The following is a 25,013-nucleotide window of genomic DNA, read 5'->3' on the forward strand; positions in this document are numbered from 1 at the left end:
AGCATTCCTAGGCTAGGGGTCCCAGCTCATGAATTGCTGGCCTCGGTTTAGTGCAGACAGGCATCATCGTCAGGGTGTTACCAGTGTCTGTGCTTAAAGCGCTTTTGTTTTAAAATAATTACAGACTTGGAAGGAGTCACCCCAAAGTGCACACAAAGGCCCTGCATCTCCTTCACTCACTTTCCTGTAAAGATAACATCACAACAATAGCTGGATATCATAACTAAAGTAAGGTAAATATCAGGAAATCAGTTCTGGTATTGTCTACAGAACTGTTCACATATGAAAATGTTTCTCTCAGTTATTATATTTCTAATTATTGTTCCTGTGTATGTGTGTGTGTGCACATGCATGTGAGCATGTGTGCATCCCTCCTAAGGCCAGGAATCAACCTTAGGTGTAATCTCTTAGGAGCCGTCTCCCTCAGCTTTTGAGATAGTTTCTCTCACTGAGACTGGGACTTGCCAGTTAGGTTAGGTCAGGGACACACCTGCTTCCACCTCCCCATTTCTGGGATTATGTGTGCATACTGGCACACCTGTCTTTAGTGTGTGTGGCAGGGCTCAGACTCAGGTCCTCCTACTTGTGCTGAGGGCAGTTTACCAGCTGATTCCCTCCTCGCTTTTCATTAGCTTCGCCTTTTATCATCTTTGCTGAATGGTGGATTCTGTTCATTCCATGTTTCTAGTTGCCACCGTCCTTTGCCAAATGGAAGCTTACCTTCCCAGGGGTAGAGCATGCTGCAGCAAGCGTTGTGCTGGCCGCGAAAAGGATGCCGGGATAGACGTATGGTTTTCACATGTTGGTCTTGAAGACTTATAAAAGTGAGTATTATTTAATGGCATTTATGCCTAGATTGCTTAGTCAGTAGGGTTGAGATGGTAAGTGAGAGAAGCGGATTCAGCAGTGGCTGTGGGCAAAATGCTACCCAACAAAGACAAGACCACATATCAGCACCTAAAAGTACAGTCTTCCTACACAGGTGCCGAGATGCCGGCATAAAAACAATCAATAACAGCCAGGACAATACATCTCCACTAGAGCCCGGCAACCCTACCACTCCTCATGGAACTTTCTCTAAAACTGACCACGTACTCAAACAAAGCAAGTCTCGACAGACCCTGCATCCTATCCGACCACCATGGATTAAAGCTGGACATTAACAGCAGAAACGTCAGAAAGCTGACAAATGCGTGGAAAGTGCACAGTTCGCTCCTGAATGAAAAATGGGCCAAGAAGGAGATCAAGAAAGAAATTAAAGACTTTTCTAGAATTGGAACAAATATACAATATGCCTAAACTTATGGGATGCAATGAAGGCTGTTCTAAGAGACAAGTTCATAGCACTAAGCACCTACATAAAAGAAATTGGAGAGATCTCTTACTAGTAACTTAACAACACAGCACATCTAAAAGAAGAAATAAAAAAGAAGACATCACACCCAAAAGGAGTATACAGCAAGAAATAATCAAACTCAGGGGTGACATCAATAAGATGAAACACTCAAACAACAACAAAACATAGTCAATGGAACAAAATGTCCTTCCTACCGAAAGCAATCCGCAGATTCAGTGTAATACCTATCAACATTCCGCCACGTTTCTTCACGGGTCTTGAAAGGACAATTTTCAGCTTCATATGGAAACACAAAAAACCCAGGATAGGTAAAACAATCATGAATAATAAAAGAAGTGCAGGAGGTATCACCATCCCAGACTTCAAATTATACTACAGAGCTACAGTAATAAAAACAAATGATGTTGGCACAAAGACAGACATGTTGATCAATGGGATCGAATTGAAAACCCAGGCAGGATTTTACACATCCATGGACATCTGATTTTTGGTAAAGAAGCCAGAAATATACATTGGAATGAAGACAACATGTTCAACAAATGATGCTGAACAGATTGGGTGTCTGTATGTAGAAGAATACAAACAGATCCATACTTGTCATCCTGTCTAAAAACTCAAGTTCAAAATGATCTAGGACCTCAGCACAAGGCTAGATACCCTGAATTTGTTAAAAGAGAGAAATGGGGATAAACTTAAACTCATTGGCACAGGAAAGGACTTTCTGAGCAGAACACCTTTAGCACAGGCACAAAGACCAATAATTGATAAATGAGACCTCATGGGACGGAAAAGCTTCTGTAAGACAAAGGACACCATGGCTCGGACAAATCAGCAACCTACAGAATGGGAGCAGATTTTTACCAAGTCCACACCTGGTAGAGGGGTCATATCCAAAATATATAAAGAACTCAAAACACTAGGTATCAAGGAAACAAATGGCCCACTTAAAAAAATGGGGCACAAATCTAAACAGAGAACTTTCAAAAGAATAAAGTCATAGGGCTGAGAAACACTTAAAGAAATGCTCAACATCCTTAGCCACCAGAGACATGTAAATCAAAGCTACTTTGAGATTTCGCCTTACGCTGGTCGAAATGGACAAGAAAAAGTGACAGCTCATGCTGGTGAAAATGTGGAGTCGGGAACACTCCTCCATTGCTGGTGGGAATGTAAACTTGTACAGTCACTGTGGAAATCAGTGTGGCGGTTGCTCAGGAAGATGGGAATCCATCTACCTCAAGGTCCAGCTATACCACTCTTGAATAAATACCTGGAGGTAGCTTCTCAGCCACACACCTTACTGTTCTATTTGTAATCGCCAGAAACTGAAAACATCCTAGCTGTCCCTCAGCAGAACGGATAAAGAAAGTGTGGTACATTTACATGATGGAATGTGTTTTTGCTCAAAAAATGAAATTATGAAATCCACAGGTACATGGATGGAACTAGACAAAAAAGTCATCCTGAATGAGTGTCCTGGCTAGTTTTATGTCAGACACACAAACTGGAGTTATCTGAAAGGGAACCTCAGCAGAGAAAATGCCTCCATAAGATCCATCGGTAGGGCATTTTCTTAATTAGTGATTGAGGGAGGAGGGCCCAGACCGTTGTAGGCGGTGCCTTCCCTGGGCTGGTGGTCCTGGCTTCTCTAAGAAAGCAGGCTGAGTAAGCCATCGGGAGCAAGTCAGGAAACAGTGCCCCTCCGTGGCCTCTGTATCGACTGGAACCTTCAGGTTCCTGCCCTGGGTGAGTTCTGGCCCTCGCTGCTTTTGATGGTGAACTTTCACGTGGAACTGTGAGAGAAATAAACCCTTTCATCTCCAAGTTGCTTTTCGTCATGGTGTTTCAGCACAGCAATGACAACCCTAACTAAGACAATCCCATAATCTAGCATCTTTGGTACAGGAAGGTACTTGGCCTACTACCAAAGGAGAAATGTAAACCAAGCCAGCCACAGCCCCTTTCATATTCCCGCCTGCCAGATATGCTAGGGCATTGATGGTGCAAAGCTTGGGAGTGTAACCAACCGATAGCTGACTTGACTTGAGGCCCATTTCTTGAGCTGGATCCCTGACACTGGCTGGGTGACCAAGAACCAGAGACAACAGCCCAGGGACTTATGGGGACAAATATAAAGGAGGCCCAAAACCAGACAGTGTGCAAAGAGAAAGAGACCTCAGAACACTCAGATCTAAATGGGGTATCTCCATCAAATCCCTCCCTCCCAGGCACAGGGAACCCCAAAGAAGAGAAGGCAGCAAGAGTGTGATAGGGGACACCAAGGAAACAAGCCCTCTGCATCAACATGGTTGATACGAACCCACAAAGACTGAGGCGGCATGCAGAGGGCCTCCGAGGGTCTGCTGCCCCAGGTGGAGTCCTAGAGCTGAAAGGAGAAGTGGACACAGGCCACATCCCTAACCCGGAAACCGTCTCCAATAGATAACCACCTGCAGATGAAAATTTGGTTTCCCTCAAGGGAGTCTGACTGGGAAAACAAACTCCTCTTAAGGGCAGACCGCATGCCCAGCAGTCGATGGCCAACAGGAAATGTATGCAAAGGCATCTGTGGAGACCCTTGTCTCACAGTGTCAGGGATTTGCCTTTTTAAGAAAAATTTTAAAATTTCATCTTATTATTCTTCATTTTGATTTTACTTGTGTATTTTTCTTCCCCTCTTGGCTCTCCTCAGGTTCTTTCTGTGGACTCTGACTTCTAGGTCAGCGTTTTTATGGAATTCTGGGTGTGTGAACGAGTGGGCCCCTGTTCTTGTCTTCTCTCGAGCTCCCTTCCTCCCGCTGGTTTGTTTTGCCCAATTCTAGCATGTGACCTCATTATATTATATTTATTATCCTCAGAAGCCTGTTTTCTGTTGAGAGACAGAAAGGATGGGTCCAGGTGGGAGGGGAGGAGGAACTGGGAGGAGTAGACGGAGGGAAAACCGTAATCTGGATTTCAGTAAAAGGACAACATATTTATATTGGGCAAGTGTGAATGAGGAAGTATGTTTTCTAGTGAGGCCAATGTAGAAAATATGTACTCAGAAACAGAACAGGGACAGCTTGGTCTTAAGTTCCCCAACTAAACTTCCGCCTTTTTTTTTTTTTTTTAAAAAAACTCCTCTGGCTCCCAGTGATGGTTACGGTGCAGCTGCCTAGCTCAGCATCCTCCATTCCAGCACAATGTGATTGCCATCGCCAGGTCTTACTTGGCTCTAGGTCGCCTCCTCCCCCTTCTTCCCCTTTCCCCGAGAATCAGCTATGTGCATGACGTCATCTTTGTATCTCGCTGTCTCCATGGTGCTGAGTGTCACCCTCCAGAAGGGAGCCTGCTTCTGCTGCTTCTGCTTATTAAACCATGAAAGTTTTCAGTGAGCAAAGGATTTTTGAATCATGGCATTTAGGTTTTAATCAAAACAAAAACAGGGCTAGGGACATGGCTTAGTGGGTAAAGTGTGGATCACACAAGCAGGGAGACTTATGTCCAGTAGCCCTGTCAGGCCAGGTGAGTTCCGTGAGTCTACAATCCCGGTCCTGTACAGCCAGATGGGGGCAGAACCCAGAGAAGTGCTTGAAGCCTGTAGACCAGCATGTCTGGAACACAAAGCAACAAACAGCAAGGGACCGTGCCTCAAATAAGATGGAAGGTAGCCACAAACACCCTCGGTTGTCCTCTGACCCCTACATGCTTTCAGTGGTATGCACACACCCACTTTTCACACACAAACAAGTGTGCACATGTGCATGTGCATGCATGCACACACACACACACACACACACACCCCAAAATTTGGAGTTCTTTACAAAGCCTGTAACTAAACCAAATGAAGCAGTGAATTTGTTCGACCATGTAGTGAGTTTCAAAGTCCTAGTTGGCCACAGCGTGTCTGGAACACTGATGCTTTAAGTTTCTGTCAGTGCCAGGGTAGGTGAGCTCTCTTAACCACCTAGGGTCTCTTCTAACCTGTGTGTGTGTGTGTGTGTGTGTGTGTGTGTGTGTACGCATACCTATAAAATCTACAGTTAAGATGAGCTTTACAAGGCATCCATGAAAGAAGAGATGCCGTGTACACAAAGAAACCTGAGTGATACCCACAGATCACTTCTGCGCCCAACCATAGAGAAGCTGTTGTCCGCAGTGGCCAGTGGGTTGATGCAGAACATCGTACCTGTTTGAAGTGCTGAAACCAAGGGACTGTCGAGTGCTCAGCCCTACCTGGAACATCTGTATTATCCCTCCCCACCAAGGCTCGGAGAACACTGTGGGAGGGGGCAGGACCGTGTGCCAGAGGATGGGGAGGAGTCCTGTGAATGGCTGACCTCTGGACTTATGTGTTTATATAATCTTCCCACTTTAAGATGTATGGTATCTGCAGCTGGTTTGTAGGCGACTTCTCTGCCTCCTCAGAGTGTTGTTTTCGCTTGTTGAGGATGGGCATTCTTTGAAGCTCTTAAAGGTTTCTGTGTTCCTTTCTCATTTTGCCGCCACCTAGCTCAGGAGTAGAGAGTAGGACAGACTCCTTCACCTTCAAAAGGAGGCGGCCAGCCTTGAGCTCCTCTCGGATCTGTAGAGCGAATCGCAAATGGAATCCCATTCCTCTCAAGCTTAATCCCACCACTTACTCAGCCTTTCCATCTGGAGGGCTCAAAGGCATCCTTAGCTTTTCAACTCTCTGCTCCGAACCAAGCTTTTGATCCTGTACCTATCGCCCCACCGCTCCACTGGTGTGCCCTGCTGTTCCTGCCTTTGTGTGCAGCACACCCTGCAGTCAGTTGCTCCCAGGGCCATCTTCGATGCTCACTCCCTCACTACACTTCCCACGTGAAACAGCTTGGTCTCTTCAACTCAGAGCACATCCCAGGCTCATCCTCCGGCTTCCTCTGCCTCAGCTTCCCCTTGTCTTGTTCTCTGCTCATCCCTTTCAGAACACAGACGTCCTCCCGTCTCTGCCTCAACTGACATCGCTCACTGCCTTCCGCTGCACTTCTAAAAATAACTTCAGGTCTCCAAATGATTGCTTTCGCGCCACCCTGAACGCTGCTCTGATCACATGGCCTCCCCCACCTCCCCTTCAGTATTGCTTCTGGGGAAGCCAAGCCCTTTTCACGTCTCCCTCATCAGAACGTTTCCTTCTCAGTCGGACATTTAATCACATGCAGAGACGTTTAGTTTTTAGATCTGTCTCTCCCATCAGTGTAAGTTGCCATGTTCAAGGCCAAGCCTGTTTGGTTTAACTCCGTATCCCCGGTTCCTCGGATTGGGAACGGCAATATTCGGAGCCTGATACGTTTCCATGAGTGCATAAGTGGGTGTCTCCTTGTAAAGAGACTAAAAATGCCACACCTGACATCCCCCGTTGGCTCTCAGAGAAGGTCGTAGGTGGCTTTCTTGACAAGGCAGCCGGAATAGGTGGTGCTGCCCCCAGAGACTCTTCTAGTTCACCGTTCTGAATAGCCCGGTGTTTGCCATTCAGAAGGAGCCCCCCCACTTACTCTTATTTCATAATTCCTGACACTCGGTTCACGGTTTAATTTTAAATCACTACTGGGGCTTGCCGCTGATGGAAGAAAGAACTCATGGAAGCTGTTTAAAATGTATGAGTCTTACTGCACCTCACAGAATAGCAATACTTTTGCCGTTTTGGCAATAAGCTCGTCTCCATGTGCGTTACCCCCTCCCCCAGCAGCGTTGTCCCACCATTGCCATGGGATGGTTTTGACCCAAGGGATAGTGGAACTCTGAGAGTCACATTAAGAAGTGTGGGGTTTCCAGGATTTCCTGTGTTCCAGGGGTGACGGTCCTTTGGAGAAAAGGACACAGTGATTTTGATTGCAGAGACCCCTTATGTGATCTCCCAGTGTTGTGTGTTTCCAAGGCCCCCTGAGCAGTTTGGGGGGTGGAGCATTGGCCGTCTCATTCAGCCTGGGTGTACTGCTTGATTTTCTCGAGATGCCTTTTCTAGACCCAGTGAATGAAGGTCTTTCTTCTTAATTAAACAGAAAAACAACAGTAAAATTCATTGCTGTAGTTTGGATCTGGCAGTACCTAAGAGACCATTATGTTAGCGACTTTGTCCTCAGTGTGACATGTGCGGAGGTGGTGGCACCTTTATTGGAGGGATCCTAGTGGACAGCAGTTAGGTCACGGGGAGTATACCTTTGGAGGGGTGTTGGAATCTAATTGTGTCTTTCTCCCTGCATCTTAGCAGCTTTAAGGGGACCACACCTTTTCTGCTACACACTTCCTGTGTAATACATTGATCTAGCACAATCTCAAAGCAATTGGAGTAAATAACCTTGGTCCCAAACCTTTGAGCCAAGTAGATTCTCTCAAGCGCTTTGTCACAGGATCGGGAAGCTAACTAATGCACGTGGCACTTGCTCGTAATTTTATTCTAGTTTGGAAATGGCGCTGCGTTGTGTGTGTGTTTGAACTCTGTTGCTTGTTGTCGGGGTGGGAATCTGTCCCCAGTGCTGAGTACTGCTTGTGGTGGTGTGAGGCAGAAGAAAACGTGGAGAGGAGAGGGGCGCCTTCTCTACGTCAGAGTGCATTTAGACATCATGATGCAGAACACTGCTCTAGCCCTCGTGTGCCGTGCACTTAGACATCATGATGCAGAACACTGCTCTAGCCCTCGTGTGCCGTGCACTTAGACATCATGATGCAGAACACTGCTCTAGCCCTCGTGTGCCGTGTGTTTGTCCACAGGTGGAAACAAACGCTGCTTCCTGCAGGAAATGGTTCTCTCCACCTGTAACAATTAAGACACTGATCTTATCATTTATGCTTAGGGGTGGCCATCTTCAGTATCTGTCTACACACTGAGATTTGATCCCCACAACATCTCTCTGGAGCTGCAAAGGACTGGAGATCACCCCTTAGTACAACTCTTTCCTCTAGCATCTGTTCCTATCTTTTGATAAATCTACCTCCTAAACGTTGTTGATGGATGATGCCCTAGTTCCCCACATGGCTGCCAAGGTCCAATTCTGCCCCCTTCCCTATGGTGTCATGCCACAGTGACCTTTGAAACAAATGCAGATCTCAGTTTCCAAACCCCGTTCAAACCCTTGAGTGACTTCCTTCTGTCCCGAGGGCAGAGCGATGTCCCTGCCCTGCAGTGGGAGGCAGCTGCTGCCTCCCAGGCCTCCCCAGCCTTCTCCGTCTCACTGCCTGAAACGCCTCCCCGTTTCTGCCTTTACCCCAAGAAGGCCTGTTCCTCCTGCTGCTTTCGTTTTAAATGTCATTCCCACAGAACACAGCAGGAAATCCGATGATGTTGCAGAATGTGGGAAACTACAGAGCAGCTGGTAAGAGAGTAATCCAGTCTGCGGGCTTTCTCGGATATTACAGTATGAATCCACGTTCCTTTTCTAGTCTCACAGACCCTTGATCGTCACAACACTGGGCAGAGCTAACCGTCATTAGTGGGTTTATTTATCGTCTAGTGTCAGCTCCCTTCCCTGGCCCTGCGGCCCGTGTGTGCTTTCAAGAGTTTGGGGCCATGCCTGTCATGTTTCTCATCGCATTGACCCTTAACTCTGAGCTCATGGGAGCCGTTTATCAAACACTTGAGAAAAGAAGTGACGTCTGAACATATTGAGATCTGGCTGATGCTGACTGAGGTGTGTCAAGGCCTTCAGGTGTGAGCTGTACCTTTAGCTCAGTAGAGGAGGGGTTGGGTCAGGGAGCAGGTGATGCAGGCTGGAGGAGTAAGAGCCAAAGGACTCCCCCCACCTCCCGGCTCTGCCCCAGTTGGAGAGCCACTGTGATCCCTCATAAAGCAGAAGGGTTGAATCAGATCGAGTTCTGGAAGTTTCTATTTGGTGAGCCCTGTACCCTGTGAGTATCGTCAAGTCAAACTTGGCAACAGTTGCTATAACATTTTTTTTCTTCTCTGCTTTTCTCAACGGGAGGATTATCTATTTAATTTTCTGTGGTATGAAATGTCATTAACTGTAAGTATGCCATGTCTATCTGTAAGCCCTTTCCACAGGTGCTGAAGAGAACTTCTCAGGGGCGCTTTGTGCCTGGTTTCTGTAGGGCAGACATATTCACCAAGAGCCCCTCCAGATCACAGTCCGCCACCCTGGCCCTCATCACTCTCCTTCATGTGGCCGGGGGTATGTCCAAGCTCGCTGACGTTTCCATTTGAAGGCAATTGTTCTTTTTAATCCCACACTGCTTCTGTCTACAGGGAAGCCACCGAAGAACCTATGTTGATTTGATTTTTAAATTCTTGCACTGGTGACAGTTCCCCGCAGGCTATAGCACCAAATGGAGACCATTTCCTTGCTGTTGCTGTGCCGCGTGGTCTTCATCAGATGACACATCATGGCGTCAGAAGCCATCCTGTGTACTGTGTGTTTGCCACTGGGGAATTTTGCCAGATGCTGGACTCTAAGCAGAAAGTGATGCCATTTATGTACTTCATGCGTGTGTGTTTGCACTTTGGAGTCTAAGGATATGTAAGAGTCAAGGGCAGTGTTCATTTTAAACTCCGCTTCAATGTCTGAGGCGCTACATTGAAAATACAAAGGTCACCTGAGTTCAGTTGATACTTTTTGGTTGAAACACACCACCCACTTTCTTAAATTGTTGCCAAAAAAAGATGCAAAGCTTTGAATGTTGTTATTTCATCTCTTCCTCCTTCCCTCCTTCCCTCCTTCCCTCTCTCTCTCTCTCTCTCTCTCTCTCTCTCTCCCCCCCCCTCTCCCCTTTTCTTCCTCTCTCCTCTTTCTCTCGCTCTCAATATGCTATTGTTAGTACTTTGCCGCAGGAACTGACAAACTTTTTCCTGAAAGGGCTACGTTGTAAAGACCTGTGGGCTCACGGGCCATACTTTTTGTTGACCCCTTTCTAGCTCCACCATTATAGTGCCAAAGCAGCCACAGATGACAATATGTTGTAAAGACACAAGCATCCTGTATTCTCATAAAACTTTTATTAGGCAATGAATGTCAGGTTGTATTTGGCCCAAGGACTATACTGTGATGACATCAGCGTAGTGGCCCCACCCCCAACTCAGAAAGAGATGATGATTAGGGTAAAAAACACCCGAGCGTCTTTTCTTCTTGTGTGGTTGGGAGGCTCCCAGTTGGGTTTCCAAGATGATCTAGTCTGTGTAAACAAGTGTAAGTCCATGAGATGCTGTCTGCGTGACAGGTAACAAGATGGGTTACTTGAGACCACTTGAATAGAACCACATTTTAGATAAACAGATTCAAAGACCACCTCATTCATTGTCTTCAACACACATCCTCCTTGCTGCCTTGGTTAGTATGAATACCTGCTGTTTCTCAGTTCCTGGCAGGACCCTGTCTTAGAGCTATGAGTATTCGCTTCCGTGATAAGACCTTCTGGAATCCCGGCTGTGATGTGGTCAGGGTGAAGGGAACTGGCTTCTCTGCAGTTCATAACAATTTTCATGAACTGGCCTAGGCAGAGTCTTGACAAAATGAGAGATGCCGATCTCCCGTATTTAAGTAGGAGTTGTCACCATTGATAAACTGCGACAAATTGGTGTCAGGAATTACTGTGGAAGGAAAAATTGGTGACGAATTGAGCTGGCGACTGTTTTATTTGGCAAGGGTTCCTGATAGGAGAATTTCAGATTTGGATGGTGGAGTATGATGTTGATCAGTGGTGTGGTAACAGAAAGGGGCACAGCACTGTGCGTTGTGCAGCTGAGGAAGCGAAGGTGACTCCAGTAATATCATCACGTTCATCCTTAGACTTTGCACACCATTCATACCATAGATTCCGAGGGGACGCACTCAGAGGTAGCAGTTCACAAGTGGAAAACTCAGTGTGTTCTTTCCGTGACTCTTGGTCTTATCTGTCACCTAGTGGAGATAGAGCTTAAAGTTGGCAGCTTTAACAAATGAAAATACAAGGTAGCAAATTAAATTTGAGTTTCAGACGCTTGAAACATTTTTAGTATACAGTCAAGATATCTAGATAGCTCATATTTTATTTGTTTTCTTTACGGAAGGGGGTCTCATTCAGCGTGAAACCTTGAAACTTGATATGTAGATCAGGCTAGCCTTGAACTCAGAGATGCACAAGTCTTGCCTTCCTAGTGCTTGCTTTTGCATTTTTGACTACCCAGAGCAGGTCACCGTTTGAAAGAATGCAAGCTTTGTTGTTAGACAGTGTTGACTAAAGGTCATTATATTCTTGATTTAAAAATGTCACATAACAAATGTCCTTGTTTACCTGTGTGATCAGATGCTGACTGTACATAAATCAGACTATATGTTCCTCTTTCTCCTAGCCCTATCAATGACACTGCAGACTGAGGGTGCAGCTCAGTGGTAGAGTGCGTGCCTAGCATTTATGAAGCCATGGGTCTGATTCCCAGGGCCCCCCTACCACCCCAAAATGCTGCATGTATTTCAAAGCCCTGTTATTGTTTGCATAAACAGATGGGATTAGCCTGTGTTCATCTTCATGAAAATATCTATTAATATTTTATGTTTCAAAGTCTGTCTTGGCTGGCATCAGCTATTTAAGAATGTCTACTGCATGGTAACTTTACCTTTAAAGCCCTTCCGTTGTGAGCATCACTTAGCTGGGTTTTGTTTTCGCTTTATAATGCACCTTCCTTTTGAGGAGAAACAGGGTCCTACCACGTAGCCTAGGTTGGCCTTGAACTCAAGATCTGCTTGCCAGGGCTTCTCGAATGCCTGAGTGCAGGCGTGTACCACCATGCCCAACTTCGTTTGTTCATCTTATTAAAGGTGTACAAGATAGAAATTGAGGAAAACTGGTTGCTCATGGCTAGAAAACTTAAAAAACTAAGTTCCTAAATCCTAGCACCCTCTGAAGGTAGCTTATTAAAAGCACCAGGGTAGTACTAGTACTTTTATACTGTGCTCCCAAGTGGGAAGATTTGGGGCTGTTTTATAGTGTTCTGTTTTTCTGGAGCAAAATTTGCCAAGGAGTCTTCAGGCATCGGCACCACAGCCCCTAGCCTCTACCAAGGGATTCGCTTGAGATTTGGTCCAGTTGGCTACGGAGGTTTTCTTCAATCTTCAATTCTTACCTCAGCCCCTCACCTTGATGTTCTTCATAACACAATGTGTCATTAGGTTCTGGGTTTAAAGAAATGCTGGAAGCAAGCTTTGTGAAGAGAAGCTGTTGGGAATATCTGTTTCACACTGTAGAGATGTGTCTCTGCCTAAGGCGACTTTGGATTGACTTAATAAAGAGCTAAATGACCAATAGCTATGTGAGAGAGAATAGGCGGGACTTCCTCTAGGCACCAGATCTCACAAGCAGAATTGGAGCAAGTCAGATGTGTTGTACTGAGAAGAGGTAACCGAGCCACGTGACAGAAAGTAGATTTAAAAAATATGTGTGAAGTTACAAGAGCTAGTTGGAAGCAAGCCTAAACTAAAGCCAAGGTTTCATAATTAATAATAAGTCTCCAGGTCAATATTTCCAGATGGGCAGTCCAAAGATAGTCCAGCAAAAAGGCTTGCTCATGAGAAGCAATTTGGTGAGGGGAGTAATGAAGAAATGGCTATTCCAAAATCTTCCAGTGTTTCCACCCCACTATGTCCACTGGTGTTCTCAGTGCTGGCTTTCATCATTCCTGAATGGTGGTGCTCTAGGGTTTGAAATGACCTTGGAGTCCTTTCCACTCTTACTGCTCCTTTCTGTCCAGGTTTGCCCTTTGATATTTGTGGTGTTTGTGCTCCACGAGGGGACAGATGAGGGCCTGGGATAAACTGTTGAGAAGCTTTGCTGTCAGCCGTCTCCTGACTTGGGAGATCACACAGATAGTAGCGTGTTGCATGGACTGACAGAAACACATTCCTCTTTGGAGGTCATGGAAGCTCCCCAGCCCTGAGATGAATTAGGGAAACAGAGCAAAGAGTTTATGTTCCGAGAAAAGAACACACACAGCCTCTTAGGGGGAAAAAGCCCTTCCGTGACTGGGACATGTTGAGACTTAGGAGACTCAGGACTTAGAAGGTAACTTTATGATTGTGTGGAACTGAAGGCCAGGTCTGTTAATGGGGTGATTGCTGGAGTCAGGGTTTTCGCTGGCAGCCTGGGTCTGTCAGATTGCACAGACCTTTGCTGTGGTTCTGTGTAATCTAGACAGGCAAAGGAGCAAGAAGGGGGCAATTTCAAACATCTGTTTGTTAGTACCCTCACAAATAACAGCTCAGATGGACTTCTTTGGGCAAATCCTGAAAGCCAGCAGTTGGAAGGTTGAGCCTGGATGTCTTTGGGAAGTCATGTGGAAAGGAACCGGTGGGGCATCTGGGACAGCATAAGAAGGAACAGTTTGTAAGGTCATTTTCTGACAGAGCTGAAAGGTCAGGGCAGAGTTATGGTACAAAGACCATGCTCCCCGAGACTGGATCTGGAGAACTGAACACTGCAAGCAGGTGCTTAGTATTGCTGTTGTTTGAAGAAGGCAATGCGAAAGAATTGATGCAACTCTGTGTGTGTATGCCTGTGTGTGTGTGTGTGCACGTGCGTGTGTGTGCGCGTGTGTGTGCACGTGTGTGGGTGTGTGTGCGTTCTCGTGTGTCCATGTGTGCATGTGCGTGTGTGTGCATGTGCGTGTGCGTGCATGTACGTGACCATGAGTGTGTGTGCATGCATGTGCATGTATGTGTGCGGGTGTGTGTGTGTGTGCATGCGTGTTTGTGCGTGTGTGTGTGTGTGTGTGTGTGTGTGAGAGAGAGAGAGAGAGAGAGAGAGAGAGAGAGAGAGAGAGAAAGAATAATTTTGAGTTAGAAGGTCCATGTTTGGAATATTAACCAAGCCGGGCAGTGGTGGTACATGCCTTTAATCCCAGCACTTGGGAGGCAGAAGTAGGCGGATCTCTGTGAGTTTGAGGCCAGTCTGGTCTACAAGAGCTACAGAGAAACCCTGTCTCGAAAAAACAAAACAAAACAAAACAAAAAACCAAAAAAAACCCCAAAAACCTAGAATGCTTATTCAGTTTAAAACTGAAGCCAACAATAGCATAGCTACCAGTTGGCCCCACTGGAACCCCATTCTATTTTGTGTTATTTGCACCTGATTAAAGTTAACCTAACAAACAAGTTTTTAACAAGTAAAATAGGGGATGGACCTTGTGTTTACTTTCTGCTGGGTTTCCTTGAGTTTGTGGTAGTGGAACCAAATATCAAGCCTGACCGAATCTTGTTAAGTTAAATTTGTTAAATTTAATTAAAATTGTTAAATTTCCATGCCTGACCGAATCTTGTTAAGGATTTAATGTGTCTTAGCCCTAATGCAATTTTTAAATATAGATCATGAACATTATTTTGACTAGCCAAGCTTTTGTACGCTTTATGTAAGTCGAGTCTTGATTACAAGCTGCAGTTTAGCCAGCTGACTTAAAATCCTAAACCAGCTTTCTTCTGAAATCCACTTCTTGGCATCTTCTCCTGCTCGTCAATTGGTTTTGTGTGTGTGTGTGTGTGTGTGTGTGTGTGTGTGTAGGTTACGAACTCTGCCAAAAGCATACATTTTTGCATTGCTAGGAGATTGCGGTACAAGGAAGATGAATCACACGGTATACTTCATAAAGGAAGACAATAAACGCCATTGGTGTCATCTGTACTTCTGAGAGATAGGTTCTATCCCTGGATTTTAAAACAGGAATAACCAAAAGTCAGCAGATGGACACTGTGTGTGTCTGGAAAAAATATCAATGCTATCTTCAAACACAGACCATGATCCAAAACAAATCTTCACTGGTATGAATTGGCCGTGTTTGTATATTGCTTTATAGCTTCAAACTTATTTTTATATCCACTGCCTTACTCGACACCTAGTAAGAATCTGGAGTTTAGAATGAGATACGCCAGGATTCGTTATCTCTGGTTTGTAAATAAATGAGTTCGGAAAGGTTATATTTTTGCCTACGGAGCCAGGCAAAGGATAGAAAGAACTAAGCCTGGGGCTTTTTGTTTGTTGGTGGCACCGGGGACCACGCGCAGGATCGCACCTGCTATGCAAGGGCTCCGCCACCGAGCTCCGTTCCCAACCCTTTAAAATTTTAAGAAGCACTTTGATGGTAGAATCTTTCAAATATAAAAGCAGAATGATACAGTCAAGGGGCTTCCTGTCACTTAGCTACGGCATTTAGCTAACCTTGTATTGTTTGCACGCTCACCAGCTCTCACCCCACTTGATGATGGCAATTTTAAAAATAGATTTATAAAAGTGCTTTTATAACGAAGCCCACTAACCTTGGCTGGGTGTGTTTTGCACATGGTCATCTCCATGCAGTTCAGACCCTGCCATGTGAGTTCTCTTGTCCCCAAACAGTCTCTTAAGGCCTTTATAACCTCTCTGCCTCTATGAGTGGTGTCTTGAATTTCCGCCGTCGGGGACAAGCGGCTTGCTCATGGCTGTCGCACGAGTGTTGGACACTGTTTTGTTTCCAGCTCCTTTTGTGCAGTGCCACGTCTCTGAGTCCCTTTGATCCAAGGTCAGTGATGTTTGTTAAATGTCACGCTCCATCTCAATCTCATATATTCAGAAAGACGATTCCCTGGGTAGTGGGAAAGCAGGCTCACCCCATCACTGCCTGGGCACGCTTGGGGAAGGTCTGCCAGCCTGTGCAGTGACTGCTGATTCTGTCTGAATGGTTCATGGCAGAGACTCCAGACCATGAACTAATTTGCCTGGAGGTAGGTAAGTCATGGATTAAAAGAGACATCACCACTCTTGTCCTTATTGCTTGCCCCTAAGGCTCCTGCCTGTGTTCCGGAGTTATCCTGCTCAAATTCCTTTGGTGAGGGTACAGATATTTTAAGGTCAAGCACTGAAAATTATAAGATCCAGAAAGCCATTTACCTGTCTCCTAATTCTCAGTGGTATTACTTAATGACTTAGTTTGCTAATTAGGTAGAAGAGAAATGATCAAAATAGTGGTTAAATTACTGTATCCTGGGTTTGTGTTTAATTTAATTTTTGTTTAATTTAAAATACATTGGCGAGGACTCAACAGTAGAATTATATCCTTTGTGTTTTTCTTCTGTAGGGAATTTTCTTTGAATTCTTTAAGTCAATTATCTCAATTTTAGCTGGAAAAGATAGAATTACCCTTACATTTAGCTTCTAGGGAAGAAATATCCAAGAGTATATACTGGAGATACTCCTGGGCAGAGCGGTGAACCCAGGGATGAACTTGTTTATAGATGCCACGGGCTCCTTTGGCAGAGAGCCGTTTTCTTTCCCAAAGGAAGCGCGTCCATTAATACTGATGAGTGTCTTTAACTGGAAAGTGTAGCGGAGAGCTCAAGGGATAAAATTAACTCTTAGTTATCCCTTTCTGCGTGCATTCTTGCATTTGAGTCAGTATTGGCCGGTTTGTTTTTCCAGATGGAATTGTTGAGATTGTGAATATTCTGGAAGTATCACCCGGTTCCTGCCAGCAAGCGCTCCGTGGCCGATGCTCTGATCCCCTTTGTTGGTTAAGAGCTGCAAAGTGGAAAGCTTTTAGCTGGAGTGTTCGTCTCCTGTTATGAGCTAGAATGTTGCTGTGAGCAGTACCTATTTTGCACCATGGCCTCAGTTACCTGGGAATATGGCATGTAACCAAAGAAAGCAAGATAAAATACTTTTCAAAATAAGTGGCTTGACTGGCCTCCTCTGAAGTTGGCCCGTCGTATTTACCCATGGTTGAAGTGTTTTGATCTAGCTCAAGCATTCTTTTGGATGATTAAATTGTTGCTGTGTTAGAGAAGCATCTAGCCGGTACGTATGTGTATATGTGTGCATGTTGTTTGTGCCATGTATGCATCTGTCTATTCATCTTCCTGTCCATCTGTCTAGCCAGTGACCTTTTGTTTATTTCATGTCAGTATTCCTAGCACTTCGAGTCTTTGGTAGGCAGCTGCTGTACTCTCCCTGTACCTTTAGTCCCCAGACCTCACATTGGCTGCATATCTGAGATGTTGATTCCTTCTGGTGGAATGGTATTCAAATGGGGCTGGAGAATGCTAGGCATGAGGTGTGGTGACCACAGCGTCCTTCTAGTTCTTTTCAGGGGTTAAAGTTAGAAAATGTCACCTTGAAGCAAACTGTTGACCAGTACATACCGATGCCCTAGATTCAAATGGAAGAATATAGGGGATTTTTATAATTCCAAATGAATTTGTTGTCTTTAACTTCAGCCATCTTTATCTCGCTGCCTTCCATGTCCTAAGTCTTAAGGGAAGCTGTATTCATGTTTTCCTGGATGGACACCAGCAGAGTTCACATCAAAGACGGATGTTTAACTTATCTAGATGAGGTTTCCAAATGGATTGAACAAATATTGGCAATAGGAAACAGAATGACAAGCCAGCTGTAGTGATGCATGCACACAATCCCAGCACTAGGGAGACTGAGGCCAGACATGGCATTTTGAGGCCAGGCTACGCTATGTCATGAGATCCTGCCTCAAAAATGAGGCTACATAAGTCAGAGTGCTGGCTCGTTGTGGAATTCTTAATAGGAAGACTAATACTTTTATATTAATTTAGGTTATGGTCACATAGTCATATATGTTTGTAAAACATCACCAAATTTACCTAAGAATGACTTATGACGTCACCACCACACCTAACCAAGAACGACTTATGATGTCATCGCCATACCCACCTAAGAATGGCTTATGACGTCATCACCACAACTGCCTAAGAACGACTTATGACGTCATCACCATATCTACCTAAGAACGACTTATGACGTCATCACCATATCTACCTAAGAATGGCTTATGACATTATTCTTCAAGAATGTTTCAATTTGGTCAAACAATTGAAGAAGAAGGATTCGTAAGATGCATCAGAGAACAATTAGTTTAAAATTGGTGGGGTTACAAGTCAAGGACTATGAAGTAATAAGGATAGAAGTATAATTATAAAATTATAGAAAATATATCTATATCCCAGGGGACCTTGGAAATAGTGTGCATTCTCTTTTTCTGCCTGCATCTCTGCCCTTGTGCAGTAATGCCATCTGAACAAGTATGAGCTGAGAGGAGTTCAGGAAGGTGAGACTCAGGTATTAGTCACTGGCCCTAGAGTTTGGAAATGGCTGCAGGCCTTGATGGGAAGTACTCTGTCAGTGAAGAGATCGGAACACAGATGGCAGAGGTTCATGTGGGGAATTTTCATTTTTGTTTGGCTATTCTCCATCCAGTTTCTCTTTCTCACTTTGAGAAGGTTTTTTTTTCTTTTTTTTTTTCCTGAAAATATTTTATCTCTAGAAATAAGATTGTCAGACCAGGAATATAAGGCAACATTGATTGACTACATGCCCCCTCCTGATCGTGACAGCTCTTCTCCTTTATAATTACACAAGCTCTAGGCCATCATCTTGGTTTCTCCTGGTATTAATCATTTTTTTAAAGAAAGAGAATATATGTGTCAGACATTTTGAATATATATATATATTCCATTAGATATATACATACATACATATATATAGAGGGGAGGTCAGTATTCCTTGCATACTGTTTTTGTTTGTTTGCTTTTGTTTTTTGAGATAAGGTTTCTCTGTGTATCTCTGGCTAATCTGGAACTCGTTTTGTAGACTAGGCTGAGCTCGAACTCACAGAGATCCACCTGCCTCTGCCTCCCTGAGTGCTGGGATTAAAGGTGTGTGCCACCACTGCCCAGTCTCTCTATTTTTTAAATCAAGTAGGTTGGTAACACATTTATTCTACACATAATTGATAATTGAAGTGATCGCTATATGGATGGGATGAGATAGTTTTAGATACAGATCAGAATTATTTCGCTGACTGCTAGTGAAATTCAAAATGAAATTCAGAGATGAATTAATTTGGGGGATTGTTTGTTATAACTTTACTTGCGCTACCTTAAAAATATCAGTCGTGAGGGTTTTTTGGTTTTCAAAAAAATGTTAAATGTGTTCAACTGTTTTGAATATTAAAATTTCCATCATACATATTTCAAAAGTAAATTGTTATTTATTGGGGGGAGGTGAAAAATTACCAGCACTTTGGGTTATATAAGAATGTCAGTAAGCTCATTTCATCATTATTATTCTGAACCTGTCTCCAAGGGAAGTTACTTTGTGAGTAGAAGTGGATGAAACCTGAGCAGTCACTCTGTCTATTTAACCTAAAATTCATTTTAAAAGAGGGTTGCTAATATTTTGAATTAGACATCACTGAAATGCTTTGTGGCAAAAGTGGAATTCCTTTTACTATCCCAACAGAAAGCATCTTCTTAATGGCCTCCATCTGTGGGATGCTGGGATCCCGTGGAGGTCCCTAAGAGGGAGAAGAGAGAGTGCGGCCTCTCAATCTGCCTGCTTGTAAGGAGCATCCAGGCAGAGGCCCCTCCGCTCACTGCCCCGAGATCTTTCTTTTTAGTCAGCATTAGAGGACATCGCTGTATGTGGATGTCCTTCACTTGAACTGAAATCTTACTCAGAATCACTGGTTTTGAAAACATGGGAGGCGGGCAAGAAGCCTAGTAAGAATTGAAAGCGCACACTGGAAGAAAGCGTGTCTACTTCCATACGGTACCCAACACCCGTGCCCTGAACTTCGTTATACATGTTACTACCTCTAGTATGCCACAGTTCCAGGTTTATAATTGCATTTTGGGACCTACTTGTTCTGAGATGAGAGTCAGTGTAAGAGTAGAGTCCTGCTATGACAAGGTGTTCGCGTGACCTGAGACGGGAGTGTGCAGGATAGACTATCGGTGATGGAGGGGCTTTACAGCTCTCCGGCATCCTGGCATCCTTGCTGTACAGACAGAGGCCAAACATCGTCACATAGTTTGAAATGACAAAGTCAAGGGTAGCTACTAGGGTGGCCCAACACAAAATTGTAAACTTACTTGAAACATTAGATTTTTTTTTTCTCCAAACTTGATTGCACGGTTCCTGAAACACGAGCTTTGTGGTGACAGCATTGTGCTGCAGTATCAGAAGGTTGGACGTGGAACAGCTAACGTGGACCAGGCCCCTTCGTCATGGTCCACAGCTCGACTGCAATCTGGGATCATAGTCTCACTTTCTTAGTGCATTCCAGATTGTTTGCTCAGTAAGATCTGAGTAAGGAGAAATACCGCCAGTTATTTCTTGACTTCAAGCATCATTTTCTCGTGTAAATGCTGAACCCGATCGTTATCATAGTGTATGCAGAACTGTCTGCTTTAGCGTCTCCTAATGTGGATTCATGAATCCTGGTCACATTCCTCCAATACTAGGTCAGGCAGCATAGCCCTTTGCATGCCCCATGAGTCTCTTCATAAGGTTGGAAACAATTTTGGTTCCGACAGATTATAAGGTTGCATTTAGCAAGTGGGCCTCTTTCAACAGCACGATGGGATACAAGACCAAAGTATAACCACTTTCTAGGTGGCGTGACTGTAAACCATTTAGAGGATGGGGGTCCCTTTTTATATACAAGTTTCATCCTCCTCAACGGGGTAACAAAGGAGTTTGAATGGAGTCGTGTATAGGAAATGTTTGCACTGTGTGGGCCCTTTCAGGCCCCTGTAACAGTTATGCAACTTCCAGGGGCCCTTGGCTTTTACATTGGGAATCGTCGTGATAAATTTCAGAGCCAGCTCAAAGGAGGCCTTTCATTGCTTCTGTTACATTGTTGCACGCATGTTTGTAAAATGACTGAACACAAGGTTAAAGTGTGTCCAGGGTTCTTATTTTGCTTTCACTTTCAAGTTCCATTTCTAGGATTGGATAATTGGCCCTCGGTCCCTCTCATGGTGGCCTTGCACTAGAAAACACAGGCCAGCCCTCGGGGGATGGCAGCCTTTTGGTATTGAGAGGACGTGGCTAAGGCATGAACTGGTCTTAGGCCTCACCACCTCATTCTCTTTTTTGCTTGTTACACACTTTCTTCTTTCCTTTCTCCCCTCTCCCTTACTTTGTTCTGCTGGAACCCACCAGCCTACTCCACGAACACCATGGCGCTTTGAGAAGCCTCAGCTAGTGGACAAACCGTATTCTAAGGCAAGTTCACAGATCTCGATTTGCAGATTGATAAGGGCTATAGTAAAAGTATAAAAGCTCCGAGACCGGGCAATGGAGGGGTGTGTCCCAGCCTGCAGAACCAGAGAGCTTTTCCCTTCAGAACTGCCACATGGACCAAATTGAAAGTAACCAGATTTCAAGACAGGCTCCAAAGCTACAGAGAAACCCTGTCTCAGAAAAAAAACAAAACGAAAACAAATAATGAAAACAAATGTTGCTGTCGTGGCACATGGCGATGAAGGCACTGAGAGGAAGAAGAGTTTATTTGGGATCATGGTTCCAGAGGGATAAGAGTTGTTGATGATGATGAAGCAGAAGAGACATGGCCACAAGACCCAGCTGTGACAGCCAGAGCTGCAAGCTGAGAACTCATATCTTGAATCTCAAGCACAGAACATAAACTAGAAGTGACAGGAGTCTCTAAACTCTCAAAGCCCAGTGACACACTTCCTCCAGCAAGGCCACACCTCCTAAACCTTCCCAAATAGTGCCACAAACTGAGGACCAAGTGTTCAAATGCCCAAGACCATAGGGGACTTTCTTCTGTGGACCAACATGGATACTGGCTTTGATGAGTGTCACTAGGACAGTACTTTCTGAGGAAATCCTGAAGGGGACAGGAAGGCCAGCCTGCAGCACTCTGGATCTTCTCTTTGAACACCAGTAGAGAAGCCAAGTAGAAACCAAATGTTGCCAGGATGCTCCACAGTGTTTGAGGGACTTCCTAGATTGGTGAGGGATGGGCATGCTCTGTGAGGGAGCAGGTAGTGCCCAGCCACTCCCATTTTGCAGATCAGAAGGAATATAAACAGGAAACCTTAATCCATGCTGAAGTTGAAGAGAGGGCAGATCGTATGGTCTTGTGACTTTAAGTGGCTTCAGGGATCAGTCATGGGAGCCGCTGTAACTAGGACAAGGAGAGGAAGTGAAGACTGGAGAAATTCCTCATTGCACAGCTTGCCCCCTCTGTGAGAAGCCCTGATGTTGTTAAGACATTTTAGAGTGAGGCCCAAAGTTTTTTACAACTTTTAGGTATTTTCTTCATTAGCAACCCTTAGGCTACATTAAAAAAATATATTGAAGAATGAATAAATGTGACATCATTTTTGTTACTCTCAAGGATATTTTCTGGGCATGATAGTATGCATGGCACCCATGGGCTTGCACAGGAGGGGGGATTTCAGGCTTTAGCCTTAGCCCCAGAAGACACAGAGAAGACATCTACCCACCTCTCATTGCTTTTCTTTCCTGCTTCAGGGCTCCCACATTCCTGAGCGCCCCTACAGGGTGAAAGGGTTCCTGAGAGAAAGCTCTGACTGCCAGGCCACACTGTGTCCCTCGGAGCACTGTGGCGGTAGCAGGTCTAAGCCATGTGCTTCTCCATAAGCAATTTGCAGCTTCACAGATGTCACACTGGAAAGAGAAGTGCAGCCCTGGGGAAAGGAATACTGGAAAGGCAAGGAAGACATCGTGACTGTGGGCTGCATGCTGTCTACTGTAAGACACCCCAAGGGACATCAAATGGCATGGGGGGATTTGAAGCAGCCAAAGAAGTTACATTTTGAGATCTATTATTAATTTAACCAACATATAGTGTCGTATAATTGAAGACAAGGGCAGATGTGGTGTCTGAAGATGGTACATGCTTTATTGGGACCAAATAAACACTGTCAGCAATGAAGCACCTGCCTGCATTAACACCTAGTCTCCTTAGTGATGAGGACCTTGTATGGTGTGCGTACAGTATTTGCACAGTGGTTGGCACTGAGCAAATACTAGAAGGGAGGGAGGAAGGGCAAAGGTTGGAGAACACAAGAGATACTAAATACAGTGTTTTGTTTGTTTAGATGTTTTTTTTAACCGAAAGGTTAAGGGTATGTACAATAACATATACATTGTTTTAAAAATGTATTCCAATAAATAAAATTATCTCTGGATGAATATCTAGAATACTTGTTTTCAACTTTCCTAATGCCTCAACCCTTTAATCCAGCTCCTCATGTTGTGGTGAGCCCCCGACCATAAAATTATTTTTGTTGCTGAGTCATAACTGAATTTTGCTACTGTTACAAATTGTAATGCAAATATCAGATATGCCAGACATCTAATATGTAATCACTATGAAAATAGATTGAGACCCACAGGTTGAGAACCACCAATTTGGGGTGTTCTCTCAATGCCCCTCCCAACCTGCACCCCCTCCCCTAAGTAACTGCCATTCTGACCACTGTAGCAAACCATTCCTTTAGCCTGTCTTTGAGTTTCATATAAAAGAAAACAGCCGATGGCCTTTTTAAAAAACACTATTTACTTATTTTTTGTGTGTATGGATGTTTTGACCGCATGAATGCCTATGTACCCCATATGCATGTGGTACCCATGGAAGCCAGAAGAGGAAATCAGATCCCCTGAGACTATAACAGGTTATAACAGGTTAGTTGTGAGTCATCACTTGGGTGCTGAGAATAGAATCTGCATCCTCTAGAAGGGCAGCCGGTGCTCTTAACCACGAATCTATCTTTCTGTCCCCACAATCATCTTCTTATGTTGAGATTCATCTATGATGTTGCTTACCTACATTGCCTGACCAACATCAGACATTTTAGGGGATCCTTCTTTTATTTCTGTGAATTACTTCTTCATGTGAATACTTAACAATTCCCACAACATTCTGCTCATTTTTTAAAAAATATGAATATTTATTTATTCTCATAACCAGGACAAGTGAAGCAGGTCTGTGCCTGGATTAGTACAGTGGCTCAGAGGTAGCTTCAAAGGATCGTCCTGACTCTTTCTCTCCTCCGTCATCCTCAGCCTGTCTTCCGTCTGGGAGCTTGTCATCGTTGTCATGAGTGTGTCCTCGCTGAACCTCTGCTGTAGTCTGTGCATCGGGAGACATGGACCTTCTCGGATGAATCCATATCGCTCTGTGTAGCTCTTGTTCTCTGACATATTCATATCAGGAGAGCATGTCATAGCTTTGTGTTCATTTAACTCTTCTCTAATGCAACGCTTCTGTGTTTCATCAGGGATATGAGTGAGGGATGGCCCGATGGATGTGGCGTAGAGGGTAAGAGATGGCTGTAGTGGTGGCATGCCCAGTGCATGTTATAATAATGAAAACCTCCCTAATGCACACCTTTCCCATGGCCACACGGCCAGAGAGCAATTAGAATATGGAAATGAGATCAGGTGCCCTCTTCTTGTAAGTACCATAAAAGTTGGATATTTGACATCGGCAGACTAGCAATCCAAATTAGTGTGGTTTTAACCTCATCTCAGTTGATCTGTAGTGGGAAGTTTGCATTGCTAGCTTTGGAGCATAAACTATGGGTTTTGTGTGTGCTCTGAAAGCAGATCATTAGGCAAGTAGATCACTATAGAGTGTGCAAACACTGTAGAGTGAGTTCACCTAGACCTAGATGGTACAGGTACTACATACATTGTGGTGTCCTTGTGTGTGTGTGTGTGTGTGTGTGTACGCATGTGTGCGCATGTGTGTAAGTACAACCTATTGTTCCTATGCTCATTATGAACAAAACAGAAGACATTCAATCAAGCCTAAAAAATGATACAGGCAAAATATGTAGTAAACAGGAGGTTTGGGGCTATTGCCCAACTTCATAACCTGCTTTAAGGGGAAGTAGGGGTA

The 25,013-nt window shown here is 44.5% G+C and overlaps 1 protein-coding gene across 10 annotated transcripts in view; it reads left to right on the forward strand.

The window, feature by feature from the left end:
• Osbpl6 (oxysterol binding protein like 6) overlaps positions 1-25,013 on the forward strand; it is a 174,432-nt gene that overhangs the window by 37,066 nt on the left and 112,353 nt on the right. Inside the window, exon 1 of one of the 10 annotated variants that reach the window (XM_087900078.1) lies at positions 698-824. The exons of the other annotated variants lie outside the window; for them this stretch is intronic. The gene's annotated coding sequence lies outside the window, so the exon portion shown is untranslated. Of the gene's footprint in view, positions 1-697; positions 825-25,013 lie in introns of those variants that run through there. 10 annotated transcript variants of the gene reach the window in all.

Source organism: Myodes glareolus, chromosome 21 (assembly GCF_982192425.1).
Source record: "Myodes glareolus chromosome 21, mMyoGla1.1, whole genome shotgun sequence".
Classification (NCBI taxonomy): domain Eukaryota; kingdom Metazoa; phylum Chordata; class Mammalia; order Rodentia; family Cricetidae; genus Myodes; species Myodes glareolus.